This window comes from Phoca vitulina, unplaced genomic scaffold (assembly GCF_004348235.1).
Source record: "Phoca vitulina isolate PV1807 unplaced genomic scaffold, GSC_HSeal_1.0 scaffold23, whole genome shotgun sequence".
NCBI lineage: Eukaryota > Metazoa > Chordata > Mammalia > Carnivora > Phocidae > Phoca > Phoca vitulina.
Window position 1 is genome coordinate 21,222,860 of NW_022589726.1, and position 20,200 is coordinate 21,243,059.

Below are 20,200 nucleotides of genomic sequence, written 5' to 3' on the forward strand. Positions count from 1 at the left end.
ACAGGAGAAAAAAGAGAAAGCAAGGATTCTGGATAATCTAAAAACCAGAAAATCAGTCTGTAAATGAATCAAGTCTTATAAAATGTCTCTGTGTGAGCTGGTCACTTAAGTCTGAAGAAAAACATCGTTTTAGCTACCAATGGCCTATTTTCTGTCTCTTTTACAAGTTAAACCCTCAGTTTTAGATTTCAATAAAATTTCTCTATTTAATGAGATTGTTAATTCCTGTATATTATTACCATATATGCCATAGTTCTGGGCTTAAGATGGATTGGATGAACTGAATGTACCATTAAAAAAAAAAAATTAGCTCCTACTCCTCACTGTTCTTCAGATTCTCAAGAATTCTACCAGCTTGGGGTGCCTGGGTGGTTCAATCAGTTAAGCATCTGCCTGTGGCTCAGGTCATGATCCCAGGATCCTGGGAGGAGCCCCACATCGGGCCCCCTGCTCAGCGGGGAGTCTGCTTCTCCCTCTCCTTCCGCCTGCCACTCCCCCTGCTTGTGCTCTCTCTCTGTCAAATAAGTAAATAAAATCTTAAAAAAAAAGAAAAAATTCAACAGCTATCTTAGGAAAGAAACTCAATTCCAATAAGTCAATGAAATTAAAATATTTAAGAATCATGATATTTAAAAGTCAAACAAATCTTTAATTACTAAGCTCAGTACAGACTAACTGGTAGAATTCCTGAGAATCTGAAGAAGAGTGAGGAGAAGGAAATAATTTTTTAAACAGTGTGTTTCATTTCATATGTAGAACTAATTTCAGTTAGATCTGAGAGATATTCTTTTGTCACTGTAAAAGACCTTGCTTTGGATGTTCCTTCTAGCACTGTAAAACAGTGAATACCTTCCCTTTCCAACCCATCCCAATCCCCGTGCTTCAAAGTACAGAAAAGAACAAGTAATTCTAATTGCATAATCTATCTCTAACAAAACAACCTGTCTCAAAAAACCACAGCACGGCAAAATCTGTCACTCTTTACTCATTAGCCTTCATGCAAATAAGAATTAAATGTTTCTTCTTTTTTTTTTTTTAAAGATTTTATTTATTTATTTGAGAGAGAGAGAATGAGAGAGAGCACATGAGAGGGGGGAGGGTCAGAGGGAGAAGCAGACTCCCCGCAGAGCAGGGAGCCCGATGCGGGACTTGATCCAGGGACTCCAGGATCATGACCTGAGCCGAAGGCAGTCGCTTAACCAACTGAGCCACCCAGGCGCCCTGTTTCTTCTTTCTTAAACTGGAAAAATTATGTATCAGTTATCTACTTTGATTATAAATATTTCTATTTCCAAATAATTGTTACAATTACCACAAGGCGGATATTAGCTTTTAAGTGTTATACTTGTGAAGATAAGGCACACGTTACCTAAATAACACATTTAAGCTCATTCTGTCCTAATAAAACATCTTTTTAAAAAAAATTTTTATTGTGGGGGTGCCTGGGTGGCTCAGTCGATTAAGCATCCAACTCTTTGATTTTGGCTCAGGTTATGATCTCAGAGTTATGAGATTGAGCCCCGCATCAGGCTCCATGTTCAGCATGGAGTCTGCTTGAGATTCTCCTCTCCCTATACCCTCTCCCCAACTCACACTTGCTCTCTCTAAAATAAATAAATAAATATTAAAAAAAATAAAAAGTAAAAATTTTTATTGTGAAATATAATATTTATAGCACGCACACACAAAGTATCACAGCTTAATAATTTATCACAAAACAAACTCTCAAATACTACTACCCAGGTTAAAAAATAGAACTGCTAGTACCCCAGAAGTCTTCTTCATGCCCCCCTCTCATTTTATCTCCCTATTCACCAAAGGTACCACCCTCCAAACTTCTTTTCTTCATAGTTGATACCACTGAAAAAGATATATCTAAATATTATGGTATAGTTTTATTTTTATCTTAGGAATAATTCTGTATGTATTTTATTTTTGGTGCATGGATTGTTTTGCTCAACACTGTGTAAGATTCATGCTTATTTCTGAATGATATTTCATTGTATGATTATGTCATTGTTTATTCTGTTAGACAACTGAGGGATAAATGATGAACAGTTGGGCTTTCTGCTAGACAAATGATGGACAACTGGCTTGCGTCTAGTTTTTGGCCAACACAAAAAATGCTGTTTAGAATATTCTTGTACAAATCTCCTGGTGTACCTGGGAATGCATTTCTATTGAATACTCAAGAACAGAACTAAGTCATAATGTATGCGTATCTTTAATTCTAGTATATATGTCAAACAGCTTCTCAAAGTAGCTGTACCAATTTAAATTTCCACTAGCAGTTTTTGAAAGTTTCTATTACTCCATATACTCACACTCTTGGTATTGTTAATCTTTTAAATTTTAGCCATTCCAGTGCAAGAGTAATAGTATCTCACTGTTTCAACATGCATTTCACTTATTTGTAAAGAGACTGAGTGCCTTTACAGTATGTTATTTGCCATTTCGTTATTCTCTTTCCTACTCTTGCCCAGTTTTTGGAGGGAGAATTGTCTTTTTCTTACTGATCTGTAGTAGTTCTCTATCATTTAAACATGATACAAATTTCTTCTCCCATTCTGTGACTTGCCTGTTAATTCTCTTAACTGTACTTTTTGATGAATAGAAGTCCTTAATTTTTTTAAAAGATTTTATTTATTTTTAAAATTATTTATTTATTTGTCAGAGCACAAGCAGGGGGAACAGCAGGCAGAGGGAGAAGTAGCCACCCTGCTGAGCAAGGAGCCCGATGTGGTACTTGATCCCAGGATCATGACCTGAGCCAAAGGCAGATGCTTAACCAACTGAGCCACCCAGGCATCCCTAATTCTTAATTTTAATGTAATACTGCATTGATATTAATTCTTCTCCTTTATGATTAGTGCTTTTTATGTCTACTTAAAAACTCTTTCCCTGAGATGATGTGAGAAACTTGCTTCAAAATAATCCACTGGGGGTGGATAAAAGTATAGACAAAAAAGATTGGCCATATGTTGTTAATTATTGGACCTGAGTTATGAGTATTTGAGAGTCCATTATATTATTCTATTTTTTATAAGCTTAAAAATTTCAATAACAAATTTAAAAAATGTTATTAAAAACTCCTGGAACTTTTAAGTGATTATAGCAAAGTTACAGGATACAAAGCTAATATACAAAAGTCAATCACTTTCCCATATAAAAACAATGAAGAAGTGTTTTGAATTTGAAATGAAAAACACAATACCATTTACATTAGCAACCCCCAAAATGAAATACTTACATATAAATCTAACAAAGTATGCATAAGACCCACATGAGGAAAACTATAAAACTCTGAGGAAAAAAAGGAGAGCACTAAATAAATAAAAGACATTCTATGTTTGTAGATAGAAAGACTGAATATTGTCAAGATGTCAGTTCCTCCCAACTTGGTCTAGAGAGTAAATGGAATCCCAACCAAAATTCCAGCAACTTATTTTTGGATATCGACAAAGTGATTCGAAAATGTATATGGAGACGCAAAAGACATAGAATAGCCAATACAATATTGAAAGAGAACAATGTTGAAGAACTGACACTATATGTATTCAAGACATATTATAAAGCTACAGTAATCAAGGCAGTGTAGTATTGGTGAAAAGATAGACCAAAAAAAAAAAAAAAAAAAAAAAAAAAATCAATGGAACAGAAGAGAGAGCCCAGAAATAGACTGACATGGATTTAAGGCAACTGATCTTTGACAAAGGAACAAAGGCAATACAATGGATGTAACAAAGTCTTTACAACAATGGTGTTAGAACAACCAGACATCCACATGCAAAAAATGAATCGAGATACAGACCTTACATCCTTCACAAAAATTAACACCAAATGGATCACAGACCTAAGTGTAAACTGCAAAACCACAGAACTCTTGGAAGATAACAGGATAAAATCTAGATACCCTTAGGTTTTGCAATGACTTGTTGGATGCAACACCAAAGGCACAATCCATGAAAGGAAGAATTGATAAGCTGAATTTCATTAAAATTAAAACTTCCTGCTCTGCAAAAGACACTGTCAAGAGAATGAAAAGACAAGCCACAAACTAGGAGAAAATATTTGCAAAAGACATCTGATAAAGGACTGTTATTCAAAATATACAAAGAACTCTTAAAATTCAACAATAAGAAACAACGTAATTTAAAAATGGGCCTAAGACCTTAACAGACACCTCACCAAAGAAGAATACAGAGATGGCAAACAAGCATATGAAAAGAGACTTCACATCATATGTCATGAAGGAAATGTAAATTAAAACAATGAGATACCACTATACATCTCTTAGAATGGCCTACATCCAGAACACTGACAACACTAAATGCTAGCAAGGATGTGGAACAACAGGAACTCTCATTCATTGCTGGTAAAAAAGCAAAATGGTACAGGCACTTTGGAAGACAGTTTGGCAGTTTCTTACAAAACTTACCATAAGATCCAGCAATCACTCTTTTTGGTATTTACCCAAAGGAGCTGAAAACTAATGCCCACACAAAAACCTGCATATGGATGTTTATATCAACTCTATCTATCTATCTATCTTTCTATCTATCTATCTATTTTTATTATTATGTTCTGTTAGCCAACATATAGTACATCATAAGTTCTTTTCTTTTTCCTAAAGATTTTATTTATTTATTTGAGAGAGAGAATGAGAAACAGAGAGCACGAGAGGGAAGAGGGTCAGTGGGAGAAGCAGACCCCCCGCTGAGCGGCGAGCCCGATGTGGGACTCGATCCCTGGACTCCAGGATCATGACCTGAGCCGAAGGCAGTCGCTTAACCAACTGAGCCACCCAGGCGCCCCACATCATAAGTTCTTGATGTAGTATTCAACGATTCATTAGTTGCATATAACACCCAGGGCTCATCACAACACGTGCCCTCTTTAATACCCACATCAACTCTATTTATAATTGCCAAAAATTGGAAGCCACCAAGATGTCCTTCAGTAGGTAAATGGATAAATAAACTGTGGTACATCCATACAATGGAATGCTATTCTGTGCTAAAAAGAAATTAGCTAACAAGCCATGAAGAGACACAGAGGAAACTTAAATGCTTATTACTAATTGAAATAAGTCAATGTGAAAATGCTACATACTGTATGATTCTAGCTATATGACCTTCTAGAAAAGACAAAACTATAGCAACAGTAAAAGGGTCAGTAGTTTCCAGGGGTTAAGTGGAATAAAAGATTAATAATCAGAGCACAGAGGATTTTTCGAGGAGTGAAACTCCTCTGTATGATACTATAATAGCAGATACATGTCCTTAAACATTTGTCCAAATCCAAAAAACGTACAACACCAAGAGAGACTCCTAATGTAAACTACAGACTTTGAGTGATAATAATGTGTCAATGTAGGGTTCACCCATTGTAACAAACGAGTCACTCTGGTGGAGGATATGGATAATGGGGGAGGCTACGTATGTTTGGGGGTAGGAGCTATACAGGAAATCTGAACCTTCTCCTCAACTTTGCTGTAAACCCAAAACTGTTCTAAAAAACAAACTCCATTAAGACATTTAAAAAAATGTTTAAAAACACGGGCGCCTGGGTGGCTCAGTCGTTAAGCATCTGCCTTTGGCTCAGGTCATGATCCCGGGGTCCTGGGATCGAGCCCCACATCAGGCTCCCTGCTCAGCAGGAAGCCTGCTTCTCCCTCTCCCACTCCCCCTGCTTGTGTTCCCTCTCTCTGTCAAATAAATAAATAAAATCTTTAAAAAAAAAAATGATAAAATAAAAAATGTTTAAAAACAAAAGAATAGGGCGCCTGGGTGGCTCAGTCGTTAAGCGTCTGCCTTCAGCTCAGGTCATGGTCCCGGGGTCCTGGGATCGAGCCCCGCATCGGGCTCCCTGCTCCGCGGGAAGCCTGCTTCTCCCTCTCCCACTCCCCCTGCTTGTGTTCCCTCTCTCGCTGTGTCTCTGTCAAATAAATAAATAAAATGTTTAAAAAAAAAAAAAAAAAAAAACAAAAGAATACTTCCTTCTCTGAGGTCTTGAAGATATTCTTCTAAATTATCCTTTATAAGCTTTATTGTTTTACCTTTCACATTTAGGTCTATCATCTAAACCCTGAATTGCTTTACAGGTATGAAGGAAAGGAAAAGTTGTATTTTTTTCCATATGGATTTCTAAGTGAAAAAAGATAACCTTTTCCTCAAAGCTCTGTAGTACTACCTTTTAGGTAAATAAAATCTCCATATATGAATAGCTCTCTTTCTGGCCTGTTTCATTTGTCTATATTTCCATCTTATGGTAATACCATATTGTCTTAATTACTGTAGCTTCACGATAAGTCTTGGTATCGAATTCGGCAAGTTTTCTGACTATGCTGTTAAGAATTCTTCAGCTAGGGGCGCCTGGGTGGCTCAGTCGTTAAGCGTCTGCCTTTGGCTCAGGTCGTGATCCCAGGGTCCTGGGATCTAGCCCCACATCGGGCTCCCTGCTCTGTGGGGAGCCTGCTTCTCCCTCTCCCCCGCCCCCCCACTTGTGTTCCCCCTCTCACTGGTCTCTCTCTGTCAAATAAATAAATAAAATCTTTAAAAAAAAAAAAAAAGAATTCTTCAGCGATTCTTGACCCTTTGCATTATCATATACATTTCAGAATCACTTTGTCAAGTTCCACAAAAAAATAACATTGGTGCTGGGCGCCTGGGTGGCTCAGTTGGTTGGGCGACTGCCTTCGGCTCAGGTCATGATCCTGGAGTCCCGGGATCGAGTCCCGCATCGGGTTCCCTGCTCGGCGGGGGGTCTGCTTCTCCCTCTGACCCTCTTCCCTCTCATGCTATCTCTCATTCTCTCTCTCAAATAAATAAACAAAATCTTTAAAAAAAAAAAAAAAAACATTGGTGGGGTGTGCCTGGCTGGCTCAGTCAGAAGAGCATGCGACTCTTGATCTTGGGGTTGTGAGTCTGAGCCCCACATTGGGTATAGAGATTACTAAAAAAAATAAAAATAAAAACTTTAAAAAAATAATGTTGGGGTTTTTATGAGGATTGCACTGTCTATAAATCCATTTCGGAGGACAGTTGTCTTCAAAATTGAGTCTTCTGATCCATGAATATGGTATACCCTTCGATTTAAGTGTTCTTTCGTTTCTTCCAATGATGCTTTATCATTTTTAATAGTGTTTTTACATATCTTTCATTGAATTTATTTCTATATTATACTTTTGGTACAACTGTAAATGGCATCTGTTTTTAAATTTCATTTTCTAATGACTTACTGCTGGTATAGGTAGGTGTGATTGTTTTTTGTAGAATGATTTTATATCCAGCGACATTGTTAAAATCACTAATTCTAATGGTTTACATTCTGTGGGCTTTCTATGTAGGGTATCTACAAAAATCATACAGCAAGCATCAGTGTAATGGTGAATGCTTACACCTTTTCCTTTAAGACCAGGAAACAAGACCAAAATGTTTGCTTCATTACTTTTTTTTCCTCCCAACCTTACTGAGAAATAATTGACAAATATGATTATATATATTTAAAGTGTACAATGTAATGAGCTGATATACGTATCTACTGTTGGAATAATGACCAAGACCAAAACAGTTAACACATTCATCACCTCACATAGTTAACTCTTCTGCTTCATTACTTCTCAACAACTGGAAATCTAACAACTACAACAAAGCAAGGAAAAGGGAAGAATATCATAAATACTGGAATCCCACTCTTCAAGAATCATTTTATTTCCTCTCTTCTACATTTTTCTGGGGGATTTAATTTTCTGTTTTTTCCCTAACTTCCTTAGAACTTAGCTCACTGGTTTGCAGCCTATCTTCTTTTTCTCATATATACATTTAAAGCTAAAAAACTTTAAAAATCCCTCTAAACATCATTTTAGCTGCACGTTATAAGTTCTTCTGTATAAATTTCTATTATTGTTCTAGTTAAAATATTTTCTAATTTCCATTTTGATTTTTTTAAATCTGTTATTTAGACGTATATTTCTTAATACCCAAATATTTGGAGATTTTCGAATCAACTTTTGGATAACTAGCTTAAATGTGCTGTGGTCAAATAACAATCTGAATGATTTTCATTCTCTAAAAATGGTGGAAATTTGCTTTATGGCCCAGTATATGGTTAATTTTTGAAAATGTTCTAGATGCACCTAAGAAGTAATAAACAGGGGTGTCTGGGTGGCTCAGTCGGTTGAGCTTTCAATTCTTGATCTCAGTTCAGGTCTTGATCTCAGGGTTGTGAGTTCAAGGCCCACACTGCGCTCCATGCTGGGCATGGAGTCTACTTAAAAAAACAAAAAAAAAAGAAGTAATAACCATATATATACTTAATTGTTCGATACACTGTTCTAATTATGACAATTACATCACATTTGCTAGTCATATCATTCAAATATTTTATTTTATATCTTTATTAATTCTTCATCTGATTGTTTTGTCAGTTACTGAGAGATCTGTATTAAAATCTCCTACTATAATTATGTATTTCTCTTTTAATTCTGTAAATCTTTGTTTTAAATCTGTTATTAGAGGGGTGCCTGGGTGGCTCAGTCAGTTAAAGGTCTGCCTTTGGCTAGGGTCTTGATCTCAGGGTCCTAGAATCAAACCCCATTGGGCTCCCTGCTACTCAGAGAGTCTGCTTCTCCTCCCTCTCTGCCCCTCCCCCCACTTGTGCTCTCTCTCAAATAAAAAATTTTTAAAAATCTAAATCTGTTATTAAAATTATTTTTTGTTAAATTAAATGGTTTATCATTATGAAGTGCCCCTCCTTTATCCCTAATCATGCTTTCTTGCCTTAAAGTCTACTTTGGCTGAATATTAATATATCCACATTCAGAACAGTTTTCTTTTGTTTAGTGTCTAATTCTTTTTTTTTATGCTGGTAAAAAAAAAAAAAAGCACAGCACAAAACTTACCATCTTAACCATTTCTAAGTGTATATAGTTCAGTAGTGTTAAGTATATTCACATTGTTATACAACTACTCTCCAGAACTTTTTCATCTTACAAAACTTAAACTCTGTATCTATTAAACAACTCCCCATATCCCATTATACCCCATAACCCCCAACTCCTAACAATCACCATTCTACTTTCTGTGCCTTTGACTCCTGAAGATACCTTCTATAAGTGGAATCATGTATTTGTACTTTTATGACTGGCTTATTTCACTTAGCATAATTTTAAAAAAATTTTTTTAAATTAACATATAATGTATTATTTGTTTCAGGGGTACAGGTCTGTGACTCATCAGTCTTACACAATTCACAGCGCTCCCCATAGTACATACCCTCCCCAATGTCCATCACCCAGCCACCCCATCCCTCCCACCCCCCTCCACTCCAGCAACCCTGTTTGTTTCCTGAGATTAAGAGTCTCTTATGGTTTGTCTTCCTCTTTGGTTTCGTCTTGTTTCATTTTTCCCTCCCTTTCCCTATGAGCCTCTGTCTTGTTTCTCAAATTCCTCATATCAGTGACAGCACATGATACTTGTCCTTCTCTGATTTATTTCGCTTAGCTTAATACCCTCTAGTTCCATCCACGTTGTTACAAATGGCAAGATTTCAATTTTTGATGGCTGCATAATATTCCATTGTATATATATACCACATCTTTATCCATTCATCTGTTGATGAACATCTAGGCTCTTTCCATAGTTTGGCTCTTGTGGACACTGCTGCTATAAACATTGGGGTGCACATGCCCCTTTGGATCACTACATAGCATAATGTTCTTAAGGCTTATCCATGTTGCAGCATGTAGTGACTATTCTCTTAATTTAACAGCTTCCCTGGAGATTATAACATCTATTTTTGACTTGTAAACTTCTATTAATGGGCAGTTTTACCCCTCTTCCTTGATAAAGCAAGGGAGCTTATGCCCCTCCTAATGTATAGGCCATGACTACCGTGTATGTTAATTCTCTATGTATTTTTTTGAAGTTGAGAGAGAGAGAGTGAGTGAGTCAGGGGAGGGGCAGAGGGAGAGAATCTTTAAGTAGACTCCCCACTGAGCAGTGAGCCCAACATGACATGGGGCTTGATCTCACAGCCCATGAGATCATGACCTGAGCCGAAACCAAGAGTTGGACATTCACTCAACTAAGCTACCCAGGCGCTCCATCATTCTCTATGTGTGTGTGTGTTTTTTTTATGAAAGATGTATTTTAATTTTTTTATTTATTTTTGCAAGAGAGAGAGAGCATGAGTGCACAAGTGAGGGGAGAGGCAGAGGGAGAAGCAGACTCCTGCTGAGCAGGGAGCCCTATGCAGGACTCGATCCCAGGACCCTGGGATCATGACCTGAGCCGAAAGCAGACACTTAACTGACTGAGCCACCCAGGCGCTCTATGTGTTTTAAAATCCTAACATCCTAATAAAACATTCTCATTGTTTTATACAATCAATATTCACTTAGACTTGACCATGTATTTGTGGTTTGCATTGCTATTCATGCCTTCTTGCATCTCCAACCTTCCAACTGGGTCATCTTTCTTCTGTATTCAGAACACCTTTAGGATTTTTTTCAGTGGGGTTCCAATGGTGACGACTTCTTTTTGGTTTTATTTTTGTGTTTTGTTGTTTTTTAAAACTGTTTATTTCGCTTCATCCTAGAAGGGTATTTTCACTGTATATGATGTGTGTAGAATTGCAGACTGGCAGTTATTTTAATTTAGAACTTTAAAGATATCATCCCACTGTCCTCTGACATCTATTGTTCCTGTTGAGAAGTTAGCTCTAGGTCTGACTGTGATCCTTTCAAAATTGTTTGTTTGTTTAAGCTTTTATTTATTTACCTGACACACAGAGAGTGCAGGCAGGGGGAACGGCAGAGGGAGAGGGAGAAGCAGGCTCTCGCTGAACAGGGAGCTCGATGCGGGGCTTGATTGTAGGACCCCGGGATCATGACCTGAGCCAAAGGCAGACTTAACCAACTGAGCCACCCAGGCACCCTCAAAATTGAATATTTTCTTCCTCTGGCTGCTTTTAAGATTTTCTGTCTTTGTTTCCTAGAAATTTTACTATGATGTTCCTAGGTGTGGATTTCTTTATATTTATTCTCCTTGTGATTTGTAGCACTTTTTTTTTTTTTAAGATTTTATTTATTTGACAGAGACAGACATAGCAAGAGCAGGAACACAAGCAGGGGGAGTGGGAAAGGGACAGGCAGGCTTCCCGCTGAGCAGGGAGCCCAATGCAGGGCTTGATCCCAGTACCCTGGGATCAGGACCTGAGCTGAAGGCAGACGCTTAACGACTGAGCCACCCAGGCGCCTCGATTTGTAGCACTTCTTGAATCTGTGGCTTGATGGTTTTCATGAATTTTGGAAAGTTATCAACAATATCTCCTCAAATACTCTTCCTTATTCTTTTTCTTCTGGAGTTCCCATTACACATATGACATATCTAATCTCTGTTTTCTCTAAGTCTTTCACCTACTCTTCTGTATTTCCTAATCTTTTGAATTTTCATGCATGATTTAGTTTCTTCTAACTTATAATGCAGTTCACTGATTCTTCTCAGATACTATCAATCTGTTTTCATTTTATTTTCTTTAAAGATTTTATTTATTTGAGAGAGCGAGAGAGAGCACAAGCGGGGAAGGGGCAGAGGGAGAAGCAGACTCCCTGCTGAGCAGGGAGCCCGATGCGAGGCTCAATCCCAGGACCCCGGGATCATGACCCGAGCCAAAGGCAGACCCTTAACTGACTGAGCCACCCAGACATCAGTTTTTAAAACCATACATTGAGGGCGCCTGGGTGGCTCCGTCGTTAAGCGTCTGCCTTCGGCTCAGGTCATGATCCCAGAGTCCTGGGATTGAGTCCCACATCGGGCTCCCTGCTCAGCGGGAAGCCTGCTTCTCCCTCTCCCACTCCCCCTGCTTGTGTTCCTGCTCTCGCTGTGTCTCTCTCTGTCAAATAAATAAATAAAATCTTTAAAAAAATAAATAAATAAAAATAAAACCATACATTGAGTTCATAGTTTCAATTACTGTATTTTTCAGATCTAAAATATGCATTAAAAATAGTTTGCCAGTTATCTGTTGAATTTCCCCAACTTGTCTTTATTTCCTTGAACCTTTTAAGAATAGTTATTTTAAATCTGATAACTCCAATATTTGGATCTCCTGTGTATTTGTTCTATTGTCTAATGTTTCTTGTTCCATATTCTTATTGTTTCATCCCCTCATGTTTCTAATTATTTTTTTATTGTGTACTAAACGACCTATTTAAAAAACTGGTAATGAAAGTAATCTGTAAGGATTTCCAGAGAGGATCTGTTTACTTGTACCAGGGCACTTATGTTACCTCAAACCAATTTCAGGTATTGAAATAATTTGAAGCTAAATTGCAATTCCTACAAGGGCGAGTCTATTTCCACTCATCTTTACTACTAGGACTCAAGTCTCTTGGGGTCCTATGCAAGAGCAAGGGGGGATGGTCACCAGTCCCCGCTCACATCCCAGAAGGCCCTGAACATCCATCACTGTCCTCTTGGCTCCAGGAATTTGTCACCATTCAGCTTTTCAACTGCTCTATCCTATTTGTTTCACCCAAGTAATTGCTTCTCTATGTTATTCTCCCTTCAAAATGTTTACCTTCCCTATCTTTGGTCTAATGGATTCTTGCATGCACCAAACAAACCCTTCTGGACTAATTTTGAAAACAATGCACGTTTGAAAAACGTGGGGGGAGTTTTTTTGTTTTGTTTTGTTTTGTTTTTTGTAGTAAGCACATAAGTGAGCAGTATAAGAAACAACTTAAATTGGTTCTAAGAATAACCTATTTTTTTAATTGCCCAGGGTAGAAAGATAAGCCACATTTACTTACTTGTTTCCCACCTTTATATTAGATATTTTAGATATATTAGATATTTTATCCCTAAAAGGAAAGAAAAAAGAGAAATATGGGGCCAATTATTTCCAGTTATCTTTTGTAGAAGAGTCAGCTAGAGCCTAAAATAAAATGTCCTCTTTACTGAATTTCTAAAAAGAGATGACATTAAAAAAGTATATTAAGAGTGAGTAAATGACTTTCAACAAAAAGAATGTGATTGAGAACAATGAACCTAAAAGGCCCAAAGACTTGCTTTGGTTCTGTATTAACTTCCTATGGCCGTTATAACAAATTACCACAAACTTGGTGGCTCAAACAATAAAAATTTATTCTGTCATAGTTCTAAAGCCTAGAAGTCCAAAACCAGTTTCACTGGGCTGAAATCAAGGTAATGGCAAGGCCACACTCCCTATGAAAGCTCTAGAGGAGAATCTGTTCCTTGCCTTTTCCAGTTGCTGGTAGGTGTTGGCATTCCTTGGCTTGCCATATCACCCCAATCTCTGCCCTCATAGTTATAATGCCCTTTCTTCTATCTGAAATCTCCTTCGGCCTTCCCCTTATAAGGATACCTGTGACTGCCATTTAGGGCTCACCTGGATGATCCAGGATAATCTCCCCATCTGAAGATGGTGATAGATGGTAGCTACACCTGTGGTGAACATATAGCATTATATATAGTTTTCAAATCACTATGTTGTACACCTGAAACTAATGTAACAATGTGTATCAACTATACTTCAATTAAAAAATTAGTTTAAAAAAATCTGAAATATTTTTAAAGTTATAAACATAATTTGTTTCTAGACAACCTACAGTGTATCAAAGTAATGAGCTAGTTGTTGGAAAGACATACAAGAATAAAACCCAGTTATTATCCCAACAGGCTCAGAGTCTAATAGGCAAAGAAAGACAGGCACACAGTGAATGTTTGTAGGTATCACGGATGAACTGGGAGGCACAAAGAATAAAGAGGTCAGTTCTGACAGTTATTAAGGTTCCTTTAAATTTAAAAATTCTATGACTTTATAAAAAGTTTGTAGTGCTCACACTGGTAGCACATATACTAAAACTGGAATGGTACAGAAAAGATTGGTGTGGCCCCCACACAAGGATGACATGCAAATTCACGAAGTGTTCCATAAAAAATTTTTTTACTTAAAATTTAAAAATAAAAATAGGTTGTAGCTCTTCTCTTTAAAAGGAAGTCCTTACATCCATTAGGATAGCTATTTAAAAAGCAAACAAACAGAAGACAAGTGTTGGAGAAGATGTAAACAAGCTAGAACCCGGTGTACTGCTGGTGGGAATGTAAAGGAGTACATCTGCTACGAAAACAAAATGGCAGTTCCTCACAAAATTAAACAGAATTACCATTAATCCAGCAATTCCACTTCTGGCTATAAGCCCAAAAGAAGTGAGAGCAGGGATTTCAAAAGATATCTGTACACCCATGTTCATAGCAGTATTATTTACAACAGTCAGAAAGTGGAAACAACCCAAGTGCCCCATCCACAGAAAAACAAAATGTGATAATACATACAATGGAATATTACTCAGCTTTAAAAAGGAAGGAAATTCTGACACATGCTACAACATGGATTAACTCTGAACACATTATCCTTAGTGCAATAAGCCAGTCATAAAAGGACAAATACTATATGATTCCATTTGTATGAGTTATCAAGAATAGTCAAATTCACAGAAACAAAAAACAGAAAGTAGGATGGTAGTTTCCAGGGATTAGGATAAGGGAGAGTAGGGAGTTACTGGATACAGGGTTTCAGTTTTATGAAATGAAAAAAATTGGGGGAGGGCAGATGAAAGGAAGAGAGAAACATTTAGGTAGATCTATATAAAATAAGAAGTAGTGAAGCAATTAAGCAATAGCACAGTACTGAGATAGAGAAACTGTTCATGCATGATCAACTATGAAATTTAAGTCAGCTATTTTAATGTTTCAGAGGTTTAAATACCAAATGTCAAGGTGTTTTGTAGCTGAACAGTTTCATAAGTGGGAAAAGAGGAAGAGAGAGAACTAAAGTTAAGTGCAAAATGAAGTCAACAAAAAAAGTACAATACTTGTGAACTTGCTCTTATCATTGTAACTTGATAAATATAGTTAGACACTTACAGGCAAACACAGTTTTTATGTCTAGAAAAATATTAGCAAATCTGACTGTTGAAAAGAGTCTAGTGTACCAAACCCAGAGATAGTGATTCCCAAAAAAAAAATTTTTTTTATTTCCATGATGATCCTGAGATACAGTCAAGTTTGAGAGAAAGAGATTACTTGACCAAAACCAGGGCACCTAAAATTTTAAAAATTACAATCGTTTGGTCTCATCCTTCTCTAGTCTCTAAAGACTATTTAGAGAGAAAATTAGGATCATTAGTAATCTGTGGGAATCAGAACTAAACCTATTCCCAACCTTGGATTACCCCCAGAGTTGGTTTTCTTTTATCTAGTGCTGACATCAGTCAGGAAAAAAAGTTATACGTAATTATCCCACTATAAATTCATATCCTGAACCTAATAGGTTCCCAAATACCTGCTATGGGTTCTACTCAAAAGTTCTCTTATTTGATTTTCAACATTTGAGTGCCCAACAAACGGTTCAAGTAATCCAAGGGTAAGGCCCACAAGAGATTTTTGGCAGAAGCATTTTTTACCTAATTAACTAGTAAGCCACATGAACCAGTAGGCTACTTAATGTCTAAAGACCTGCCCCCTGTTGCCACTATTTAATTCAGAGCTATTCAAACCACCAGGTATAAAGAACTAGTTGTTGTTTTAATTTCTAATCTTTGAGGACCAGGGCTTTTATAAAACAATAAAACTAGGCTTGAGGGTGGTGGGAAGAGGTTGGGCAAGTCCTCTCCTTAAAACACAAGTATTAAGCTGAACAAAACTGTCAAAAACAACCATTTCAGGGCTCTAGAAATCAATCAAAGGCCACAACAAATTATTGAGAAACTGCTAGAGCCTTAAGTAAGAACAATGAAGTCTCTACCTTTCTTGCCTAGGACTGCTCCCATTCATATCTCCAGCTCCGTGGAGGACAACAGCTTTACCAAGGCAAGGCTAGCCATAAAAACCAGCAGCTTTATTGCCAAAGAAGGCTAACTAGAGAGGAGGGAGTTTTCCCCTAAAGTAGGCTAAAGTGGAGAACTCAGTTAGAAAAAATTTTTTTAAAAACTTGCTGCTTTGCTAGCCTGAAGTTGGAGTCTTGGTTAGGTGAGTGGTAAACAAATAGGAAATTTAACAGGAAAATCCTGGAAATGAAAGAACCATAGAAAAGCTAGATTAGTTCTCTATACATCCCTAGCTAAATGAGAAACTATGCACATGCATGGGGAAACCCAAGAGGCCAGTGGAAAGTAAAAGTGAAAACAAACTTAAGAACTGCCTGAACTTTGAATGTCCTCCTCAACCCGCATAGTTCAATCAGCAGAGGATAAAAGCTTATGCATTTGAGATGTTTAGCAGAACAGTCCAAATCACTGGCTGACCAATAAACATTGCAGACACAGGGACAATCCCTAAAAAGCAAAAATAAAAAATAAAAATTAGAATTTTAAAAAATGTGCAGGTACCTTTGTGATGTACACATGGGACAGGTAGATGCCTCAATTTATGTCCAGGCTAATTATTTTTAAAATACCCTCAAGAAAATAAATTAAGAATCCAGAGTTAATATATTACCTTAACTATCCACTTAAAAAAAAAGCCAAGAAAGAAAAAAAGATTCGTACATAGGTAAAACAATCAACAGAAACTGACTCTTTTTTTTTTTTTTTTTTTTTTAAAGATTTTTATTTATTTATTTAACAGAGATAGAGAGCACAAGTAGGCAGAGTGGCAGACAGGGAGAGGGAGAAGCAGGCTCTCCGCCGAGCAGGGAGCCCGATGTGGGGCTCGATCCCAGGACCCTGGGATCATGACCTGAGCCGAAGGCAGCCGCTTAACCGACTGAGCCACTCAGGCGCCCCCAGAAACTGACTCTTAAAGCATCCACAAGTTGGTGGACTTAACCAACAAAACTTCAAAACAACTAATAAAAATATATTCAAGGAATTAAAGGAAAATATAGTCATACTGACTCAACAAATAAGAGAATCTCAATAGAGAAATAGAAAGTGTAAGGTAAACTAAAAAGAAATTCTAATTGAAAATACAATACCCAAATGAAAAATTCACCAGACTTAATAGCAAATTTGAGATAGCAGAAGAAAAAAAATCAGTGAACTTGAAAAACGATCAAAAGGAATTAAACAATCTAAATAAAGGAAGAACAATATGAAAAAAAATTTAGAAGACAAAAGAAAAATGTTCCTCAGTCACCTGTGGGATAACATTAAGCTTACCAATATACACATCACAGGATTCCTAGCAGGGGAGGAAAGAGGGAAAGGAGCAGGAAAAAAATTTTTTTGATGAGGGGTGCCTGGGTGGCTCAGCTGGTTAAGCGACTGCCTTCGGCTCAGGTCATGATCCTGGAGTCCCAGGATTGAGTCCCGCATTGGGCTCCCTGCTCAGCAGGGAGTCTGCTTCTCCCTCTGACCCTCCCTCTTCTCTCGCTCTCTCTCTCTATCTCATTCTCTCTCTCAAATAAATAAATAAAATCTTAAAAATTTTTTTTTGATGAAATAACAGCGAACATTTAATGAAATTCCCAAGAAATCCATACCAAATTGCATCAGTCCAACTGCTAAAGACAAAGAGAACAAGAAAACAACAAGAGAACAAAAACAAGAAAAAATGATTCATTGCAAACAGAGGAACAACAATATGACATATTCAGTGGAAAAGCATATGCTAAGTGCTGAATTCTATAGCCAGCAAAACTATCCTTCAAAAATGAAGGTAAAATAAAGATATCCAGATTAAAAAAAGAAAAGTCTAAAAGAATCCATTCCTGTCAGACTTGTGTACAAGAAAAACTAAATTCTTCAGGCTGAAAGGAAAACCAACAGTAACTCAAATCTAGAGGAAGGAATTAAGAGTACTCAAAATGGTAAATATTTGGGTAAATATAAAGACTACACATATTTTTTTTCTTTTCTCCAAATTTCTTCAAAAAGCATAAGACTGTTTAAAAAACAATAATTATAACAACATATTGTTGTGGTTATATATGGATGTGATATATGTGAAATAATAGTACAAAAGCAGGGGAGAGGAAACATGACTATATTGGAACAAAGCTACTATATTTTACTAGATTTTTTTGTAAAGATTTTATTTATTCATTTGAGACACAGAGATACAGAGAGAGAGAGCATGAGCAGGGGGAGAGGCAGGGGCAGAGGGAGAAGCAGGCTCCTCACTGAGCCACAAGCCTGATGTGGGGCTCGATCCCAGGACCCTGGGATCATGACCTGAGCTGAAGGCAGACGCTCAACCAGCTGAGCCACCCAGGCACCCCTATTTTACTGGAATTCAGTATTAACCGGAAGTAGCTTGTGACAAGTTAAAGATGCATATTGCAATCCTAGAGCAACCATTAATAAAATAACTATTTAAGAAATAGCTTTAGGAGTGCCTGGGTGGCTCAGTCATTAAGCATCTGCCTTCGGCTCAGGTCATGGTCCCAGGGTCCTGGGATGGAGCCCCGCATTGGGCTCCCTGCTCAGCGCGAAGCCTGCTTCTCCCTCTCCCACTCCCCCTGCTTGTGTTCCCTCTCTCGCTGTGTCTCTCTCTGTCAAATAAATAAATAAAATCTTAAAAAAAAAAAAAAAAAGAAATAGCTTTAAAAAAATCAGAGGAATTAATACACTAAGAAGTATAAAATATAAAATAATATAAATATCTAATATATAAAATATAAAAAATATATAAAAAAGAAGGCAATAAAGCAGCAGCAGAGGAACAAAAAAATAAGATGTAGAAAACAGCAAATAGGCATAAACCCAATTATGCTCATAAATACATTAAATGTTGAATGGACTAACTAATCAAAATGTAGAGTTGTCAGACTGGATAAAAAGGCAAGATCCAACTATATGGTGTCTACAAGAGACACCTCTTAAGTTCAAAACACAAATAGACTGGAACCAAAGGATGAGGGTTTCAGCACCACCCCCCACCAAGAAAAAAAGAGGATGAAAAAGATAATTCCTGAAAACAGTAATTATAAGAGAGTTGGATTTGCTATATTAATATCAGAAAAATTAAAACTTCAAAGACATATTCCTAGAGACAAAGAATATTTCATAAGAAAATAAATCTATCAACAAGATAAAACAATTATAAATGTATATATACTTAATAACAGAGTCCAAAAATACATAAATTAAAAACTGACAAAACAGAAAGGAAAAATACACAATTCAACAATTGTAGTTGAAGATTCAATACTTTTCTCTTAGTAAATGACAGAACAATTAAACAGAAAATTAGGATATAGATAATTTACATCATGATCACTCAACTTGATCTAACATATATAAGAACAATCTCCCAACAATAGATCAATACACATTCTTTTCAAGCATACATGGTATGTTCCAGGACAAATCATATACCAGACAAATACATCACAAGAACAGAAAACTACAGACTGATAGCCCTCATGAATATAAGTTTTAAAAATCTGTACCAAAATATTAGCAAACAGAAACCAGTAACATAAAAAAGGGATCATACATTATGACCAAATGGGATTTATTTATTTATTTTATTCATGAGAGACAGAGAGAGAGAGAGAGAGAGGCAGAGGCAGAGGCAGAGGGAAAAGCAGGCTCCCTGCGGAGCAAGGAGCCTGATGCGGAACTCGATCCCAGGACCCTGAGCTGAAGGCAGACGCTTAATCAACTGAGCTACCCAGGCGCCCCCCAAATGGGATTTATACCAGGAATGCAGAATTGTTTATCATCTGAAAATTAATTAATATTCTATATTAATAAAGGACAAAATCACATGATTCTATTAATAGATCAGGGTTTCCTCAGCAGTATTGACCTTTGTTTGGATCAGGCAATTCTTTGTTGTGGAGGGCTGTCTTGTGCACTGTAGGATATTTACAGCATCCTGGAGCTATACCCACTAGATGCCACTAGCACCTTGCCCCTGCAAGCTGTGACCTCCAAAAACGTCTCCAGACATTGGCAAATATCCCCTAAGCGGCAAAATTATCCCTGTTTGAGGAGGACTGAAATAAATGCAGAAAAAACATTTGACAAAAATCCCAACACCCATTCATGTAAAAACTCAACAAAACAGGAATAGAAAGGAACGTCCTCAAACTGATAAAGGACATCTAGGAAAACCCTACAACTAACGTCATACTTAACAGTGAGAGACTAAATGCTTCTCTCCAAGCTTTTATAAGTATTTTGTGCTTTTTTTGTTCAACAAATTATACATATAGATTTATTTCA

At 37.0% G+C, this 20,200-nt stretch overlaps 1 protein-coding gene and 1 pseudogene across 2 annotated transcripts in view; one reads left to right on the forward strand and one right to left on the reverse strand.

Moving 5' to 3' along the window:
* The window catches only part of SPATS2 (spermatogenesis associated serine rich 2), a 139,317-nt gene that overhangs the window by 46,892 nt on the left and 72,225 nt on the right, over nt 1–20,200 (reverse strand). Inside the window, exon 3 of one of the 2 annotated variants that reach the window (XM_032420436.1) lies at nt 16,217–16,360. The exons of the other annotated variant lie outside the window; for it this stretch is intronic. The gene's annotated coding sequence lies outside the window, so the exon portion shown is untranslated. The remainder of the gene's footprint in view (nt 1–16,216; nt 16,361–20,200) is intronic. 2 annotated transcript variants of the gene reach the window in all.
* LOC116642679 lies at nt 13,860–13,971 on the forward strand (annotated as a pseudogene).